We start from the raw sequence: 20110 nt of genomic DNA, 5'->3' as shown, positions 1-20110 counted from the left end.
GCCGAAACTTAACCTTTCCACTTACAAATTTGAGTTATGCTACAACTTCGAAATGTGACTGTAACGGCGTTCGTCTGTTGACAGAAGAGAGTCAGACCGAAATGCAGCGTGTTGGTTACTCATGACTTTAATGAAGGAAAACGGGGTACATGAAATAACTGAATACTAAAAACAAAAACAACAGAATGGAATGTGAAACTTATTACAGCCTATCTGGTGAATACTACACAAAGACAGGAACAAACACCCACGAAATACAAAGCGAAACTCAGGCTGCCTAAATACGGTTCCCAATCAGAGACAACGAGAATCACCTGACTGATTGAGAATCGCCTCAGGCAGCCAAGCCTATACAACACCCCTAATCAGCCGCAATCCCAAATACTACAAACCCCAATACGAAAACAACATATAAACCCATGTCACACCCTGGCCTACCCAAACATATAACAAAAACACAAAATACAATGACCAAGGCGTGACAGTGACGTTTGAGAAACATGGATGATCTAATTTTGATGTGAGACTGTGAGAGCTAGTTGTTGATTAGAGTACGATCAACATACACATCAAACCAAGGGACGTCTCTCACACACACACACACACAAACACGCACGCACGCACACACACACAAACACGCACGCACACACACACACACACACACACACACACACACACACACACACACACACACACACACACACACACACACACACACACACACACACACACACACACACACACACACACACACACACACACACACACACACACACACACACACACACACACACACGCACACACAAACTGACACACACACATAGACACACACACGCAGACACACACATATACACACACACACACACTGTCAACACTCCTTTACATTATATTATTACAGATTCCATGTCAAAGCAATAACCTCACTGACCCCATAGGGTTCTATACAGCCCAGAATAATGGCATCAACTTAAACTAAGGGCGAATATACATATGAAAATAACTCTTCACAGTCGCCTGTCATCATCGCCATCATTCCAACAGAGAGATTTGCATGCGTGTGATCTATTAACACAGATCCACATACTTTACCCCCCCCCCACTGTTAACCCCACTATAATAATGCATATGAATCCCTATCCGATGAGGGGGGCCAGAGCGACCAGTAACAATTGATTTATAGTCAAGTGTCTGTACCGTCTGATGCATGGCGTCTAGACAACATTTGTGCCCTGTGTCCGAGGGGTGATTGTCCTATGCAAATGAGACTAGGGTAACATCCCAGCCAGCCCCATCCCACCGCATGTGGATCATGTGACTGGGAGAAGGGAACAAACGAGGCGACTCTGTCTTGACAGTTGATAACTATCCTCTTTATGTGTGTGTGTGTGTGTGTGTGTGTGTGTGTGTGTGTGTGTGTGTGTGTGTGTGTGTGTGTGTGTGTGTGTGTGTGTGTGTGTGTGTGTGTGTGTGTGTGTGTGTGTGTGTGTGTGTGTGTGTGTGTGTGTGTGTGTGTGTGAACCATTGTTCAACGTCACCTTCAGGGCAAGCTATGCAATGGGGTGTATTGTGTCAGAGGGGATGCATAGAGGAATACTACCATGTGCCATTTCTTACGTGACCCTGATACGTGGTCTATTTTGAGCCCTGAAATTGTCTATGCAATATTTACCAGGTCAAACCCACAGAATGTTTTCAAAGTGGAAGCTGAGTGAGTGAAATCATTCTATATTTAATACCGGACACGAAACATTATCCATAGCTCAGAGTCCGTATAGGTTATCTGAAACCAGGTCACTATGAGGTCACTGACTTACACAATGGTTAGCGTTAGCGGTTAGCCCTAAAAAACTCTCCTTACCTCCAAATACGGCATCCATTTTCTTTTCTTTTAGCCTCTCTGTCCAAATGCCCTCTTTAATTATGAAAAGCAGGCGAGGGGTGGTGTTGGGGAGGGATTGGAGGGTAGAGGGGGACATTAGGCGAGGAGGAGAAGAGGTACCGAGAAATAGATGGACGGGGCGGTGGGAGGGGGTCTTGACAACCCAGGGCATGAATCGTGTAAATGGATTTCAAAGCAGATGACCTGCTAGCTGATCTCATGATCTGTGCCTCGCAGTCCTCTGCTCACCAAACAAACTCTCCCTTCTTTCTCCCTCTCTCTGAGCTTTCTCACTCTGGCTCTCTTTCTCTCTCTCTCTCTCTCTCTCTCTCTCTCTCTCTCTCTCTCTCTCTCTCTCTCTCTCTCTCTCTCTCTCTCTCTCTCTCTCTCTCTCTCTCTCTCTCTCTCTCTCTCTCTCTCTCTCTCTCTCTCTCTCTCTCTCTCTCTCTCTCTCTCTCTCTCTCTCTCTCTCTCTCTCTCTCTCTCTCTCTCTCTCTCTCTCTCGTCTATCTCTTTGCCCCTTTCTCTCACAGGGCTTGAGGAATCACACCCCCTCACATGACATAGCCCGAGGTACTATCATAGGATATCTCCAGAGGTCCATACTGACCTTTGACTCTAGCTGTCTGGGAGAGAAGGGGCCCGGTGCTCTGCCTGAACACAAGGAGCGAGGGAGAGCGGAGGGAGAGGAGGGGGCCTCACGGAGCAGTATTGTAAGGAGAGGCCCAGTGACTGACAGGTCATTTTTCACCCTTTCGCCCGCTTTTTTTTAAATGCAGCAATTTTATCTTGCAAAGTAACACCTTGGCAACCATGAAAGTGTAGATTCAATGTGCAGGGAGCCATTTTTTATTGTTAAGGGGATGACCCATTGCCATTCTATTCCACTGAAGGTTTTCACAGGGATTTGATGGCGTGGCTCCATTTTCAAATCCATTGGAAGAAAAATAAATATGAAGTCTAAGGATTTGTAGACATTTTGGGCTGCTGCTGTTGTTACTGAACAGAATTCAAACCTTTTGAGTACATGTCTGTTGATGAGAACGTATGTTTCAGAGAGTGTGTGTGTGTTTGCGTGTTTGCAAACCCTAACACACACAGACACTCTCACTCTCGCCACCACTATCCTTCCTCTTGTCGTAGCTGGCTGTGTATCCAAGCAGGGGTAGGAGGCGCAGTCCAAGTTTAAATTGAATTTCATGCTGGATTAGTGGGGCTCATCTGAATTGCATGTGAGACGCCCCTAATGTGGGCTCATCTTCTCACTCCTGAGGATCGGCTGGAAGATCACACTGTGTGTGTGTGTGTGTGTGTGTGTGTGTGTGTGTGTGTGTGTGTGTGTGTGTGTGTGTGTGTGTGTGTGTGTGTGTGTGTGTGTGTGTGTGTGTGTGTGTGTGTGTGTGTGTGTGTGTGTGTGTGTGTGTGTGTGTGTGTGTGTGTGTGTGTGTGTGTGTCTACATCAATTAGAACAATCAGCCTGGTGACACATACCAGAGGAGAAACCAGTTGTTTTCTCGGCCTCTCCCTGGAGTGCTGACACTATCTCAGAGTCATCTCATTGGAGGAGAGAACCTTATAGTTCCAAGCTCTCCATATCAGCAGGACGAAGTAGAAACCTGGTTGCTGATATATTAACATGCTATCACAACATCTACTCTGTTACTACATGTTTATACAAATGTTATGTAATGTATTATAATGTAATGTATTGATATGTATTATAATGTAATAACATGTATTGATATGTATTGTGATGTAATAAAATGTATTGATATGCATTGTAATGTAATGAAATGTAAAGATATGTATTGTAATGTAATGAAATGTAAGGATATGTATTGTGATGTAATGTATTGATATGTATTGTATTGTAATGAAATGTAAGGATATGTACTGTCATGTAATGACATGTAATCTTATGAAATGTAATGTTCAGTATGTCATGACACATTGTGTTACATTACAGAGCTTTATCTCAAGCTAAATGTATTGGACTGCATACTGGAGCAGGATAACTACCATGTGTCTGTGTGGCAGTAGCAGTGTGTGAGTAACATCACCGGGGAACTCAAGCCAGGGAAGAGAAATACCATATTACAACCTGTGTTGTGATTATTGTGTTGTTTGCTCTATAACATGTTAGTTCATATGCCTTGACACAGGATATAGTCCTAAAGGACAAGACAATAAGAAGAAAGAATTGCGAAATAAACTCAACCACCCGTTTGTTTCATTAAAAAAAACAGAGAGCGACATCTGTCCGGTGAAGTTCACAAAGCATACTGCATGTAACAACAAGCTACATGACCTACTGCATGTAACAAACAGCTACATGATCTACTGCATGTAACAACAAGCTACATGACCTACTGCATGTAACAACGAGCTACATGACCTACTGCATGTAACAACAAGCTACATGACCTAATGCATGTAACAAACAGCTACATGATCTACTGCATGTAACAAACAGTTACATGACCTACTGCATGTAACAACAAGCTACATGACCTACTGCATGTAACAAATAGTTACATGACCTACTGCATGTAACAAACAGCTACATGACCTACTGCATGTAACAAACAGCTACATGATCTACTGCATGTAACAAACAGCTACATGATCTACTGCATGTAACAAACAGCTACAAGATCTACTGCATGTAACAAACAGCTACATGACCTACTGCATGTAACAAACAGCTACATGACCTACTGCATGTAACAACCAGTTACATGACCTACTGCATGTAACACACAGCTACATGATCTACTGCATGTAACAACAAGCTACATGACCTACTGCATGTAACAACAAGCTACCTGACCTACTGCATGTAACAAACAGCTACATGACCTACTGCATGTAACAAACAGCTACAAGATCTACTGCATGTAACAACCAGCTACATGATCTGCTGCATGTAACACACAGCTACATGACCTACTGCATGTAACAACAAGCTACATGACCTACTGCATGTAACAACAAGCTACATGACCTACTGCATGTAACAAACAGCTACATGACCTACTGCATGTAACAAACAGTTACATGACCTACTGCATGTAACAAACAGTTTCCTACAATTATTTAGAACAACTGTTGATTTAGAACCACGAAGAGTTACCGCCAGTGTGTCTGTGTGTGTGTGTGTGTGTGTGTGTGTGTGTGTGTGTGTGTGTGTGTGTGTGTGTGTGTGTGTGTGTGTGTGTGTGTGTGTGTGTGTGTGTGTGTGTGTGTGTGTGTGTGTGTGTGTGTCTGTGTCTGTGTCTGTGTCTGTGTGTCTGTGTGTCTGTGTGTCTGTGTGTCTGTGTGTGTACGCAAGTAGAAAAAATGTATGAATGTGTGGATGAATGTGTGGTTGGATCAGAATCATTGTTATAATCATTGGCCAGTAAGGAGAATGAAGTAAAACCACAAGTCCAAATCCCTATCTCTATCCATGACTAATTTAGGAAAGGGCAGATTTTAGCTAGCCAATGAGCCACCGGAGGACAACGACACAACGATGTGCAACAATTAAAGTTTTGTGTCAATGATGTTTGGCTTCTAACATGATGTGATTGGTGTGAAGCCAAATCCAAACTGGCTTCCCTTGACCCTTTTTTTTGTACGCCAGGACCGTTCACAGCTGAGCTCACTCAGTTTAGCTCAACGCTGATTGGCTATTATTTTATTTTTTAAATATCAAGGGACGCCAAATGCTCGTTGGCTTCCCTTGCATTCAATGCTACGGACAGCAACAATGTCATACTCTTTTTGATCAGGCAGCATAAGCCTGGCTTCCCTTGGCATCCATGAGTACACGCCACTGCCGTATGGTCAAACACATATACCAAAATAGACTGACACTCATACACTTCTCTACAACACACAGCCTAGTCATAACCCACAGGGAATACGCTCTCCCGTTAACCTTTCCCTTCCTGTGTTACTCTCCCCTCCCTCCCTCTCAATCCCTCCATTCCCTGCCCATGTTTGATGAGGTCCATGCTGCCGTGCCTCTCTGTGCCGTGGCTCTGTCTGTCTGTCCTCTACCATGTATTCCCTTTAAAACTGTTGGGTCCAACCAGAGACCACAGGGAGCAGGGCCTGGAGGCCTGGGGGCCTGGAGGTCTGGGGGCCTAGGGGTTCTGGGCATGGACTGAGGCGGAGCAGAGGGCTGCGGTGTCGGGGTTGAGAGGAGCTGTGCAGGCCCCTCCCTCGTGATCTGAATGACATGGATGAATAACAGAGATGTGTGGTGGTACAGGCTGCCCTGCTGCTGACCTCACTGCTGCTGCTCTGGCCTGGCCAGGCCTGGAGATTGTGTGTGTGTGTGTGTGTGTGTGTGTGTGTGTGTGTGTGTGTGTGTGTGTGTGTGTGTGTGTGTGTGTGTGTGTGTGTGTGTGTGTGTGTGTGTGTGTGTGTGTGTGTGTGTGTGTGTGTGTGTGTGCGTGTGTGTGTGCGTGCGTGCGTGCGTGTGTGGCTGATCAGACAGCTACTGCTGAGAAGAGGACACAGCAGAGGTTAGTGTACATATCTAGGCGACAGATGACCCTGGGCAGAGGATTTTAGCTGAACTACATACTGTATCCTTAAGCCCATCCCTGCGTATAGAATGAGCTGGGTAAGGTTTCCTTAGCACCCCAGCAGGCTGAATTAGAAAAAAGCTGTTAAAATGACATCCACATTTTCTAGGTGTAATGCATACTGTAGGTAATATTGGCACCCACTCAATATTCAGAACAGGTCGATTCGTCACCCTCAATAATTTCTCTAAATTCAAGAAAGTCATTTGGACTCACTGCGCCTCCTCCGCTCATTCGAGCTGTGGACAGCCTGTCTGTTCTCCCCCTCCCTCACCCAATTCAGTGTGGTTCTCAGCAGCCTCAGCCAAGCCGGCACTTGCCTCTCAGTCAGGCCGGCCTCATTCCATTTCAGATACACATCTATCTCTGGAATGGAAATGCACCCCTCTGGTGTGGTGGCCCTCTCTCTCCCCTCACTGAAAGAAAAGCTTTTGCAAACACAACTTCTACCTCTTTTCATAGCTTGACTCCAGCGAGCAACAAGCACGTATCAAACACAAAGTTGCGAATGATTTCTCGTTGTAAAAAAAAAAATGAACGTTTGTCTTAGTGACCAATGACCTTGCATTGCATTGCATGAACCAAAACAAGCTAAACAGGAAGGATCTCTCAATGCATAATCTCATATAATAGTGCACTGTGCAAGATGTGCACCGTTGAAAAAGCACAGCTGCTAGCGTCGCAACTGTTGAAGTTGAACTCTTTAGCGTCTCCGCCACCTTTCACCACAGATGAGGAAGTGCGACGCTGGCGGATGCAGTGGATTGAGACGCATCCAATGCAAAACAAAAACACATCTCTCGCTTAGACTGACGGGTTCTGATGGGGGTTTTTGGAACTTAGATTGACGCACCCGGTGCATCTCTAGGGGGTTATAACTCACCTTGTTAAGAAAGCTACAACAACAAATGGGCTTATTAGTGACCACGCGTTAACCTGGCTCGACAAAACAAGCTAGTTAAACATATTCAAATCTTAAAACAATCATGTAGTCCTAGTGACACGTCGCCCGAGTTCAATGTGTCTCTGTCTGGCTCACGGAATATGTCCATGTCTGCTGTCATAGGGTGTGAGAGAGGCAAGCAGCCGTAGGGAGAGAGGTGTCAGTGCAGTTAGGGGCAGCGGCAGGCCTGGTGTAGAGGAGAGAGGTGTCAGTGCAGTTAGGGGCAGCGGCAGGCCTGGTGTAGAGGAGAGAGGTGTCAGTGCAGTTAGGGACAGAGGCAGGCCTGGTGTAGAGGAGAGAGGTGTCAGTGCAGTTAGGGACAGCGGCAGGCCTGGTGTAGAGGAGAGAGGTGTCAGTGCAGTTAGGGGCAGCGGCAGGCCTGGTGTAGAGGAGAGAGGTGTCAGTGCAGTTAGGGACAGCGGCAGGCCTGGTGTAGAGGAGAGAGGTGTCAGTGCAGTTAGGGACAGCGGCAGGCCTGGTGTAGAGGAGAGAGGTGTCAGTGCAGTTAGGGACAGCGGCAGGCCTGGTGTAGAGGAGAGAGGTGTCAGTGCAGTTAGGGACAGCGGCAGGCCTGGTGTAGAGGAGAGAGGTGTCAGTGCAGTTAGGGACAGCGGCAGGCCTGGTGTAGAGGAGAGAGGTGTCAGTGCAGTTAGGGGCAGCGGCAGGCCTGGTGTAGAGGAGAGAGGTGTCAGTGCAGTTAGGGACAGCGGCAGGCCTGGTGTAGAGGAGAGAGGTGTCAGTGCAGTTAGGGACAGCGGCAGGCCTGGTGTAGAGGAGAGAGGTGTCAGTGCAGTTAGGGACAGCGGCAGGCCTGGTGTAGAGGAGAGAGGTGTCAGTGCAGTTAGGGGCAGCGGCAGGCCTGGTGTAGAGGAGAGAGGTGTCAGTGCAGTTAGGGGCAGCGGCAGGCCTGGTGTAGAGGAGAGAGGTGTCAGTGCAGTTAGGGACAGCGGCAGGCCTGGTGTAGAGGAGAGAGGTGTCAGTGCAGTTAGGGACAGCGGCAGGCCTGGTGTAGAGGAGAGAGGTGTCAGTGCAGTTAGGGGCAGCGGCAGGCCTGGTGTAGAGGAGAGAGGTGTCAGTGCAGTTAGGGGCAGCGGCAGGCCTGGTGTAGAGGAGAGAGGTGTCAGTGCAGTTAGGGACAGCGGCAGGCCTGGTGTAGAGGAGAGAGGTGTCAGTGCAGTTAGGGACAGCGGCAGGCCTGGTGTAGAGGAGAGAGGTGTCAGTGCAGTTAGGGACAGCGGCAGGCCTGGTGTAGAGGAGAGAGGTGTCAGTGCAGTTAGGGACAGCGGCAGGCCTGGTGTAGAGGAGAGAGGTGTCAGTGCAGTTAGGGACAGCGGCAGGCCTGGTGTAGAGGAGAGCGGTGTCAGTGCAGTTAGGGACAGCGGCAGGCCTGGTGTAGAGGAGAGAGGTGTCAGTGCAGTTAGGGACAGCGGCAGGCCTGGTGTAGAGGAGAGAGGTGTCAGTGCAGTTAGGGACAGCGGCAGGCCTGGTGTAGAGGAGAGAGGTGTCAGTGCAGTTAGGGACAGCGGCAGGCCTGGTGTAGAGGAGAGAGGTGTCAGTGCAGTTAGGGACAGCGGCAGGCCTGGTGTAGAGGAGAGAGGTGTCAGTGCAGTTAGGGACAGCGGCAGGCCTGGTGTAGAGGAGAGAGGTGTCAGTGCAGTTAGGGACAGCGGCAGGCCTGGTATAGAGGAGAGAGGTGTCAGTGCAGTTAGGGACAGCGGCAGGCCTGGTGTAGAGGAGAGAGGTGTCAGTGCAGTTAGGGACAGCGGCAGGCCTGGTGTAGAGGAGAGAGGTGTCAGTGCAGTTAGGGACAGCGGCAGGCCTGGTGTAGAGGAGAGAGGTGTCAGTGCAGTTAGGGACAGCGGCAGGCCTGGTGTAGAGGAGAGAGGTGTCAGTGCAGTTAGGGACAGCGGCAGGCCTGGTGTAGAGGAGAGAGGTGTCAGTGCAGTTAGGGGCAGCGGCAGGCCTGGTGTAGAGGAGAGAGGTGTCAGTGCAGTTAGGGACAGCGGCAGGCCTGGTGTAGAGGAGAGTGAGGTGTCAGTGCAGTTAGGGACAGCGGCAGGCCTGGTGTTTTGGGTCATTGTCCTGTTGAAATACAAATGATAGTCCCACTAAGCGCAAACCAGATTGGATGGTGTATCGCTGCAGAATGCTGGTCAAGTGTGCCTTGAATTCTAAATGAATCAATTGTCACCAGCAAAGCATCCCCACACCATCACACCTCCTCCTCCATGCTTCACGGTGGGAACCAAAGCTGTTTGAGAGAATGCCAAGATTGTTATTATTATAAGCTGTTATCAAAGCAAATGGTGGTTACTTTGAAGAAACTCAAATATAAAATATATTTAGATTTGTTTTACACTTTTGTTGGTGTTATTTCATAGTTTTGATGTCTTCACTATTATTCTACAATGTATTAAATAGTAAATACTAAAGAAAAACACTTGAATGAGTGGGTGTGTCCAAACTTTAGACCGGTAGCGTATACATCCCAGTGCATAATGACAAGAACACCAGCAACAATGTTATGCAAATGCACAGTCATTAAACTTGGCATGGAAGCAGTTAAATTAGGGGAAACAAAAAGGCAGCATATTGCCGGTGGTTTGTGCCAAGTTCCACGTTGTGTCCTCTTACCAGGTCCTCCCGTTACACGCCTGGCAATGTGGCGCCCACCGGGGGAGCGAGAGGGCTGAGGGCTGACACCACCAACATATGCAGCAACACCTGATCGCCATGCCCGCGTTGGCCCTGGCATACACACAGGACAGTGCCAGTACATGCCCGCGTTGGCCCTGGCATACACACAGGACAGTGCCAGTACATGCACGCACACAAAGACAAAAGTATGCCCAGATACACACTGTCACACACAGTGACACGTTTAAACGCACAAACTGTCACAAACAGACATTTCACCATATATATGGTCATGCACATACACTACACTTACCACACAGGCATTCTGTACTGTACGCGCACACACATACTCCAAACATTTCCCCACACAAACCACTGGGGATTCATTTCCAGCTCAGTCAGAGTGTGTGTGTGTGTGCCAGCATGGGTTGGCTGGCGATGCCAGTCGCCCGTGGAGCTCCACACGCTGGCACGCTGTGCCAACAAACAGAGCTGATGCCCTCCATTTGCACTGTCACATATATCAAACGCATGCTGCTATCGCTTAGCCTGCACTGACTCCAACCCTGGCCGCATCCCAAATAGCCCCCTATTTCCTACATGGTGCACTTGTTTTGACCACGGCCTATATGGTTCTTGTCAAAAGAAGTGCACTAGTTAGGGAATAGGGTGCCATTTGGGATGTATTACCCAGTCTCACTGGGGGGGACTACTGTATGGTGCCAATATGGCATCAGTCACTGTAGTAGTTTAGTCTCGTAGAAAACTGATTGATTGGTTGAGAAATAAGCAATGATTGATGGACTGGAAGTGGGAATGTTGGTTTGGATGATTGATGGACTGGGATCTGAAATCTCACTCTTCCGTCTTGTTATAAGTCGAGCTTTTTACATGTATTTCTTAGAACACAATCGCACACACACATTTCCCTGAAATTTTCTGAAACTTCCCTCTCCCTAAAACACATTGAGCAGCATCATTCTTAACCATTGAGTAGAGGGAATAGAAGAATAGCGAGACATTGACATTGTCTGGCTCTTTTTCAATGGGGGCTCACCGCTGTTCCACCCTCATGTCCTCCCCTCTCTCCCTCCCTCCGCTGAACCAGCCGTGACCCTCCAGGTGTCCCTCTTTAAATGCCCCCCCCCATCCCCAAGACGTACCATCTTTAAATATCCCACCCCCCCACCTTCAGAGCCTCTCCAGCTGACAATCTGTCACCACGGTGACCTCTAGCCCCAGGAACCCTGGGTAGTGGGCCCTCGGCCCCCTCAATAAAGGTCAGGGTCACTAATAGACTGGGAGCTTTCTAGGAGCTTTCTTTGTGGCTCACCTATAGAAGAACAAACTCTCCCTAACCCTGCATCTCTCCCCCCTCTCTCTATCTCTATCTCTCTACCCTAACCTAGGCTATTCAAATCAAAATGGGAGCTTTGAATTGTGAACCCCTCCCACCTCCACTCCTCCTCCATCTTCTTGCTCTGATCTCCTCAACTCTTAGCCCAAAGAGGTGCTCCAGTGTGGGGCTAAAAGCTCCTAATGTGGCTTTGCATTCACAGAGAATAGGGGGCTGTTTTTAACCCCTGTTTACATGACCACATCCATTTGCCATGAGTCTCTCTCTCTTTCACTCTCTCTCTCTTTCTCTCTTTCTCTTTCACTCTCTCTCTCACTCTCTCTCTTTTGTGCTGGGATATGAATGCATTTTCCTAGTTGATAATTACCACTCTTGCTCTCTTTCACACACACACACACACACACACACACACACACACACACACACACACACACACACACACACACACACACACACACACACACACACACACACACACACACACACACACACACACACACACACACACACACACACACACACACACACACACACACACACAGACAGACAGACAGACAGACAGACAGACAGACAGACAGACAGACAGACAGACAGACAGACAGATAGACAGACAGACAGACAGACAGACAGACAGACAGACAGACAGACAGACAGACAGACAGACAGACAGACAGACAGACAGACAGACAGACAGACAGACAGACAGACAGACAGACAGACAGACAGACGCACACACTTTTTGACACTACTATCCACAGGCAGTCCTCGTTCAGCCGGGGTTATTTGCCTGTCCTCCTCATTCATTGAGGCGGTACATGTGATGACTAGCTATTCTTCCTCTCCCTCCTTCCTGTTATAAGAAGAGCACCCAGATGGAAACGAAGACGAAAGGAAATCATTTGGGTTTGGTGGCTATGTGTTCTACATGAAGTAAATCATTGTTTAAATAGACTATATATATATATATATATATATATATATATATATATATATATATATATATATATATATATATATATATATATATATATTAAGACAAATATGGCAGGAAGTTGTGATTATTTGCAAAAAAATAAGCATCTCAGCTAGTTTGATCAGTTTGGTCGATGTTTTACACTTTTACAGTATATTGAGCTGTAGACTGGATTGATAAACTGAAAGAATGGCTAGTGGTTAGGATGATTTTGGGACTTTAACCTTTGTTTTCTGTCTAGTCAGGAAATTATATCTCTCAAAACGTTTTTCTTAGACATCTGTATAGTGAAGTTGGTTCTTGTTTCCTGCCTTAAGAAAAGCAATGGAAGCTATTTGTGAGAGCGAAACTATATGTGCAGTAAAACGGGTGATTCAAATGAATGCATTTAGGCCTACTACATCTGGGCATTTAGCTACAGAGCTAATTACATGGCACAGCTCTCTGTCTATACTGCAAAAAGACGTGATAATTCATGAAGGCTGATCTCTGGTATTACAGTGTCCACGTTTAGTCATGGTGGACACATCCTTGATTCCCTCCTCATCACCCATAACTCCTCACTAACTCTGCCCCAACTGTGTTCAGCCCCTTTGGCCTGACGTCCAAAATAGTACAAGTGACAAACAGATAGTTAAATGAATGGGACTCGACAAAAAAGGACTCAGAAGACCGTCCGTCTCCATTTTTGTCGGTTCGAGGTGATTTACGATGGGAAGCGCACATGTTCCGTTTATAACACCCTTCAAAAGCCAGGATGTTTTGAATCTCAAGGCGCATCGGGTTGCTTCAGCATATCTGTGTGAACATAATTACAAGCACTTAGGAAAGACTCATCTCAGTTTAGGAGCATGGCGGCACAAGGGGCCATTTTGGTCATTTATTTCTGGACTGTGCTGGCTCTGTATACTGGAGCCTCATTGGTTGAAGGCAAGGTTCAGCCAATCATATGGCGGTATCTCACCGACAAAACAAGGACATTTATTTTGAAACAAACAACAAACATATAATCTGTCATCAGAAAAGTCATTTCTCAACATCTAAAAGCATAATGCCATGTTATCAGGTAATTATAACAGTGTAGCATTACCACCAGAAAGGCCTACAGTACGAGGGTCAAAACCATAGAATTAGGAATTAGAATAATATAACAGGACTCTATGGGCAAAATGCTGTCAAAAAAGCAGATGGGCTTGGAGAGTCTATTTTACCTTCTATAAAAACCAGACATAATATAGCTAATATATAACTAATATGACAGCATAGGTGATACATAACTACAATGGTTGAATGTCACTATTTCTGACATATTCTAATGAGAGTTAATAATCCTGTCATATCAGCCAATAATAACTTGATTATACTACACAGTCTGGCGAGGAGACAACACTCTGTGTATAATCATCCAGGAAGATGCAGGCTGGTGTATAGTCAGTCATGTATTGTTCCTGGATGCCACTGAGGTCTGTGTGGCTTGTTAGGGCCCCCAATGAGGCCCCTGAAGATTAAAGAAGAGATGGAAATGAATGGGTAAGTCAGGGGCCCCGGGGCTCGAGGTGGAGGAACGGGAGATCCAGGGGCGAGAATCGACATGCCAAACGACACTGTGGGCGCTACCGCCTCCTTCTCACCTTTGACCTCTCCACAGGCTACCTCCTTTGATTCCCCTCTCCTCCTTTTCTTCATTTTCCCTCCTTTTCTCATCCCTAAATAAGAGACCCCCCTCCTCACATGATATGGATGTTTCATCTTCTTTGCATGTCAAGCCCCTCCCCCTTTCTTTCCCCATGCTCTCTAATAAGAGGGTTCTTTTCTTTCATTTACTTCTCTCATCCCTCGCTTCTTCTTACATCTGTTGTCCTTTGCTTATTTTACTTTCCATCAGGGCTGCACTACTAATTGATGGGTTTCATTGAAGGCTGTAGGTGTTATATGCATGTCTGGCAGAAAGGCCCTATTGCATTGATATTCTCCCCCAGGCAGAGAAGGAGAGGGGTGACCCTGCTTAGACGGAGTGACAGTGTTCGTCATGCATAGCATCTGTAAAGTGGAGGGAGTGGGAGGGAGGAGGGTGAATGTCACTTCCAAGTGTCTCCTCAGCACTCTCTTCTAATGAGAGATGGGTTCCCGAGCCAGCCAAAGGGACCATGGAAATGCCCTCCTCTCCTCCTCATTCCCTTTCTCTTTCCCTCCATCCATCCATCCATCCCTCCCTCCCTCCCTCCACCCCCATAGATCTCAAATCCTCCATGGACCTGACAGTTCCATCCTCCGTCTCTCTCTCTCTCTATCTCTCCACCTGGGCTCATTTTCCTCCACAAAGGCAATAACAATCTCACAACATAACTGCAACCACACAACGTCCTCCACTTCCACAGCTCTGAGACCCTGAGTGTCAGTCTAGTTAAAATGCCCCCCCCAATCACTATGTCTGGCTACTAGGGTTTCGCTGGCTAGCCAACCGTCCTCTCCTCCGTTTCCCCCGTTCCATCCATTCCGACTGAAGGCAAAGGTGAGGAGGAGAGATCTCCCAGGACCCTCTGCAACATGCCCCATCTGTCAACCAGGCCGACGCTCCTCTCGGCTCCCGGACCACTGATTTACATTTACGGCAAGAATTTATGGGCTGCCCGCGCTGAAACGAGTCGCAGCAGCAAGAATCTCTGCCACCGAGGAGAGAGCGAGGGGGAATTATTCAAAGCAGTGATTATTTTAGGACGCCCATTACCCATGAACACCTGATCAGGGGTGTCACCCGTGACTTTGCCCCGTCCTCCATGATGGAGAGGGCCCTGGATGGAGAGCGCTGCCCGTGTTCCTTATTTTACCTGGCTTGCATAAAGTGGAATTCTCCCAGGCAACGGGAGAGCCTACTACAGCTAAATTAGGCCCCGGGACAGAGAAGGGAGAGAGGAGAGAGTACTGTATGCAGGTAGTTATGTAGCGTATGTTTACACAAGGGATTGAGATGAGGGAGATTTGGTCAAATTCATGATCAATCTTATGGTGGTTGAGATGTAGATGTTAACCTGCTGAATCGTAAAAATATATTGCATTCTGTATGTTAATATTAGGTATTTTGTGATAATATCTGTTGGCCTGCTGGTTTAAAGTGGTAGAAAATAACAAAATAAATGCCCAAACAGGCCTCCTACAAAGAGATTTAAATATCATCCTGTTACACCAAAGATAAGGATCATTATCAATCTATTACTCACCCATTTTCTGCATTTCACATACCAAGGTGTCTTACCAAGAAGGTTACTTATCAAGAAGGTTACTTACCAAGAAGAATACTGACCATGAAGAATACTTACCAAGAAGTTTACTTACCAAGAATAATACTTACCCAGAAGAATCCTTACCAAGAAGGTTACTTATCAAGGTTACTTACCAAGAAGAATACTGACCAAGAAGAATACTTACCAAGAAGAATACTTACCAAGAAGAATACTTACCAAGAAGGCTACTTACCAAGAAGGCTACTTACCAAGAAGAGTACTTACCAAGAAGGTTAATTATCAAGAAGGTTACTTACCAAGAAGGTTATTTACCAAGTATATTATTTACCAAAAAGTTTACCATAGCCAAGGTATCTGAGACGAAATTGACGCTCATGTTACAGCCTGGTTTCATAGACTAGACGTAACATAGTAAAGATAAATCTGGGACACCCAAATTAGTATGATATGTTACGTTTGGTATGGTTACATAAAACCGAAGGTTACTTAAGTCAAAGGTAGGATGGTTTGTCGGGGTGGATCGGTTTGAGTATAACACGAGCGTCTAGCAACCCAAAGGTTGCGTGTTAGAATCTCATCACGGACAACTTTAGTATTTTAGCTAATTAGTAACTTTGCAAATACTTACCACTTTTTAGCTACTTTGCAACTACTTAGCATGTTAGCGAATACTTCGTATAACCCTAATCCTAACCCTAACTCTTTAACCTTAAGCCTAACCTTAACCCTTAACCCTAACCTCTAGCCTAGCTAATATTAGCTACCTAGCTAACAGTAGCATAAGCTACCTAGCCACCTAGCTAACATTAGCCACAACAAATTAGAAATCGTAACATATAGTATCATACCTTCTGCATATTCGTAAGATCATCCGTTTGCATTTTTTTTACATGAGTACAAATTACAATTTGTAACAAAGTGTTCAAAATACAATTTGTAACATATCATACGAAATGGATCATGGACATCCACAAATTAATACATACCATACAAAACACAACATATCATCCTAATTGGAGTGTGTTGGATGTACTTTTACTATGTTACGTCTACCCCTGATTCCAGGTTGCATACCATAGCATAAAAAACAGAGGTTAACCCACCCCTTTAGTCTTTATCTCCCTCCTTTTGCTCTCCTCCTCTCCTCCTCTCCTCCTCGTCTTAGTTCATTATCAACTGGCCCCCAGGAACGACCTGATTTTAATTCAGCCGCCACACTTTGTTCAATTGCCCTACATGAGGAACTTTCCATCCCAAATGGGGACACTTGATTATAATGTACCACTATGCTTATTTTATTTAATGGCCAAAACAGGAGATAATTGTAAAAAAATCTAGGGCAACTAATCATCAGATTTTTTTCATATTTTTTTCCTTCTTTCCTTTCTTTAATATGTATCCGTTTTCTTTTATATTTTTCTCACACTGTACAGGAAGTGTAACGCGTCGAGCGAGAGAGTGGTGTCAAAGAGCCATTTGAGGCTGGTAATTGGCCTTTAGCGATTAGCGCCCTTTGATGATGGCGAGCTCACAGCTGTAGCACCGAACTCTCAGCAGGGGACGAGTGGAGTGGGTGACCTTAAAGGGGCCACTAAGGGTCCCCATAACTGCCTTAAAATTGTTCACCTCCATGAAATGGAAGTAGAGGGAGCTGTGACTTAAGACCGTGCTTACAGGTATGATTATCTTCATCTTCTTCCTTCTCACTTCTCTGATACCACCACTGTGGTCCCAATGGGACGTCTGGTTGAAGGCTGAGCCTCTAGACTCATCCTGACACACATCCAGACCTCTGAATGAGAGGAGCAGTGTTGTAACCTGGGAGTCAGAAGCATGGTGGGGCGTTTTAACGTAGCTCTCTGGCCAAGGCTCTGATCCCTTTACTCCGGAGTCCCGTGAACACGCATTAAAGAACTGGACCGCGCTCAACACAGCCAGGCTCAATAGTTCTGTTTTTAGTGCGTACTCTTTCCCACCACCAATCTCTCCTACTGCCATTTCATTTAAAAGCTCTTTATTGGGATGGAAAATGCGTTGCGACTCTCTCTTTGAATAAAATGCAAGATCTTTTCCTCTCTTCTGATAGTCTTTTTCCTTTCCAGGCGGTTTGTCAAGTGAGCTTATGAGATGTCGTTTGAACACGCACAGAAGCCTCGGTCTGACAGACGAATCTACTGCTGCCCATTTGTGCCAAACTTAGCCGACAACAGGGTAGACTACCCAGCTGACAATGAAGAGAGGTGGGGAAACCTTCTTCAGGGCTTAAAAAAGATGCTTGGAGAGAGTAAAGTAGCTGAGACGGGAGAAACATGAAACCCACCCAGACTTGGAGCTGACTGGTAGATTAACATCAACCAGTCAGATTTTTCAGCGGGATGAGGGGATTCTGGAGAACGTTTAATTATGTTCAAATATTCCATCTGCTTTACTCCTGCACATCTTGATACTGTAACACAGAGTAGCAGACACTGACGATACTGCATGTTGAAAGGAGACATGGTAACAGGGATCCCTCTTTTTCTAATCTTACTCAAGGTGAAGTACAGCTAGCATCATGTCACGGGGAGAGACTGGCTGGTTTTCAAGTTCAGCCCGTTCAATTTCAGGGATCCCTCTTTTTTCATACGTACACTCCCTGTGAGCTAAATCTTTTAATTTGTCTCTACACTCCAGCATTATGTATCGAGCCCCCCCCATTTGAAGGTGTCATAAGTATTTAGACAAATTCACTTAAATGTGTACAGTATTACAGTAGTCAAAAGTTTAGTATTTGATCCCCTCTTCCTGTTACTCAATTGACCCTATGACATTTGACCCCTATATGACATTTGCCTAATACTGAATGCTCATTATTATCGTTGTTCATGATTCGCATTATTTAGCGTGATTACCATGACACTCCCTGTCAGATCGTCTTCATAAAGACTGGAGTGATGAACAAAAGATGCCATTAAAGTCACCCTACAGAAAGGGATCAGAGTCGCACATATGTGGGAAGCCCTCCGCCACTATGGTCTCAGACATGGGATCAGTTATATATTAGACGCTGTTGGTCTGAGACGCCGTGTCTCAGAAGGCCGTCAGAGACACCAAAGAGGACAAAGAAGCTGTTCATTTCCAACATGGCCGTGTCGGTTGTCATCGCAATTAATACAGAGACAGGATTCGCCCTGTGACAGTTGTCAGAGCACGGCCTGACACAACACAGCTACGGTCATTGGGAACCCCGGAATGCCTGTCTCTCACAGATAGGGTTAAGGTGAGGTGATAGGAGATAGGAGATAGGTGAAGCTTTACATGCAACCCAGTCTACATGTCATACATAGAAATATGTCATCTAATAGCTGGGGCAGACTGGCAGGTGGATAGGGTGTGTGTGTATTTGGTGGTGGTGGGGGGGGGGGGGTTATGGGTCAATGATCTGGGTACGCTGAGCCCGGTCGCGGTGATGTTGAGGGTAAGCGTCGGTGACACGGAAAGGCCTGGAGGCCTCCTCAAACGTCCATCCTCACACAAGATGAAGCAGACCTGCAGCCCTGCAGTGTCTAAGCGGACGAGCACATTGGGCTAGAGAGAGAGAGAGAGAGAAAGAGAGAGAGAGAGAGAGGGAGAGAGAGGGAGGGAGGGAGGGAGGGAAATAAAGAAGCCAGTGAGAGAGAGGGAGGGGAAGAGAGGTTAGATTTCTGAAGTAAAGTGGTTGGGACGTGTGTGACATTAGGACATTGGGGCCCTTGGTGGGATTCATGTCATTGGTCCATATGACTTGCGTCCATCGTCCCCTCTGTGAGGTAACTCATTGTAACAGCAGCAGAATGGTCCCTGTATGTCACTGGCTTGTCCATCAGGCGATCCCTAATTACATGTCAAAACATTTAGAGGCTCTGTGTACTGAAATGCTGCTTCTGACAAACGGTAACTGGACAGACATTTTTGCCATTTGCTTTTACGGTTTGACCGCAAATGTAGCTTTACCAAGACGGACACCAAATTGGATGTAGATAGTACATTTCATCATGTGAAAAAAATAGATATTTAACAAAAAATGTAAAGGATTAAATGTTTAAATCAGAAAACAGAAATATCTAACCCAATAAAGTGACTGAATTTGAATATCCACTGTAAGACTTGAACAAAAAAGTCTGAATTGATGTCTCCATGGAAACATACCCCTTAACCAGTATAACTATGACATGACGATAGACGTGTACATGTGACTGCAGGCAGGGGAGAATAAGCAGAGTCCTTTAAGGCCATGTAAGGTAAACAATGGTCTGTGGTGAGGAAATGGCAGGGTGGCTCGAACCCCAAACGCCCCCCAGACCAAGAGAATGGAAGTGGACAAGAACCAGACCCAGGTTCAAGTTTTGGACCTTGCAACATTCTTCCCCATCCCACAGCAGGAGCTGTTGACATTCTAATTCTTCTCGAGAAATGTACTGACACCAGTGGAAATGGTCATTTTAGAAATAGACCTCTGAGATTAAACACATTTTGATTTACAC

The sequence above is a fragment of the Oncorhynchus gorbuscha genome, linkage group LG26 (genome assembly GCF_021184085.1).
Source record: "Oncorhynchus gorbuscha isolate QuinsamMale2020 ecotype Even-year linkage group LG26, OgorEven_v1.0, whole genome shotgun sequence".
Taxonomy (NCBI): domain Eukaryota; kingdom Metazoa; phylum Chordata; class Actinopteri; order Salmoniformes; family Salmonidae; genus Oncorhynchus; species Oncorhynchus gorbuscha.
Note: the sequence above shows the minus strand (reverse complement) of the source record.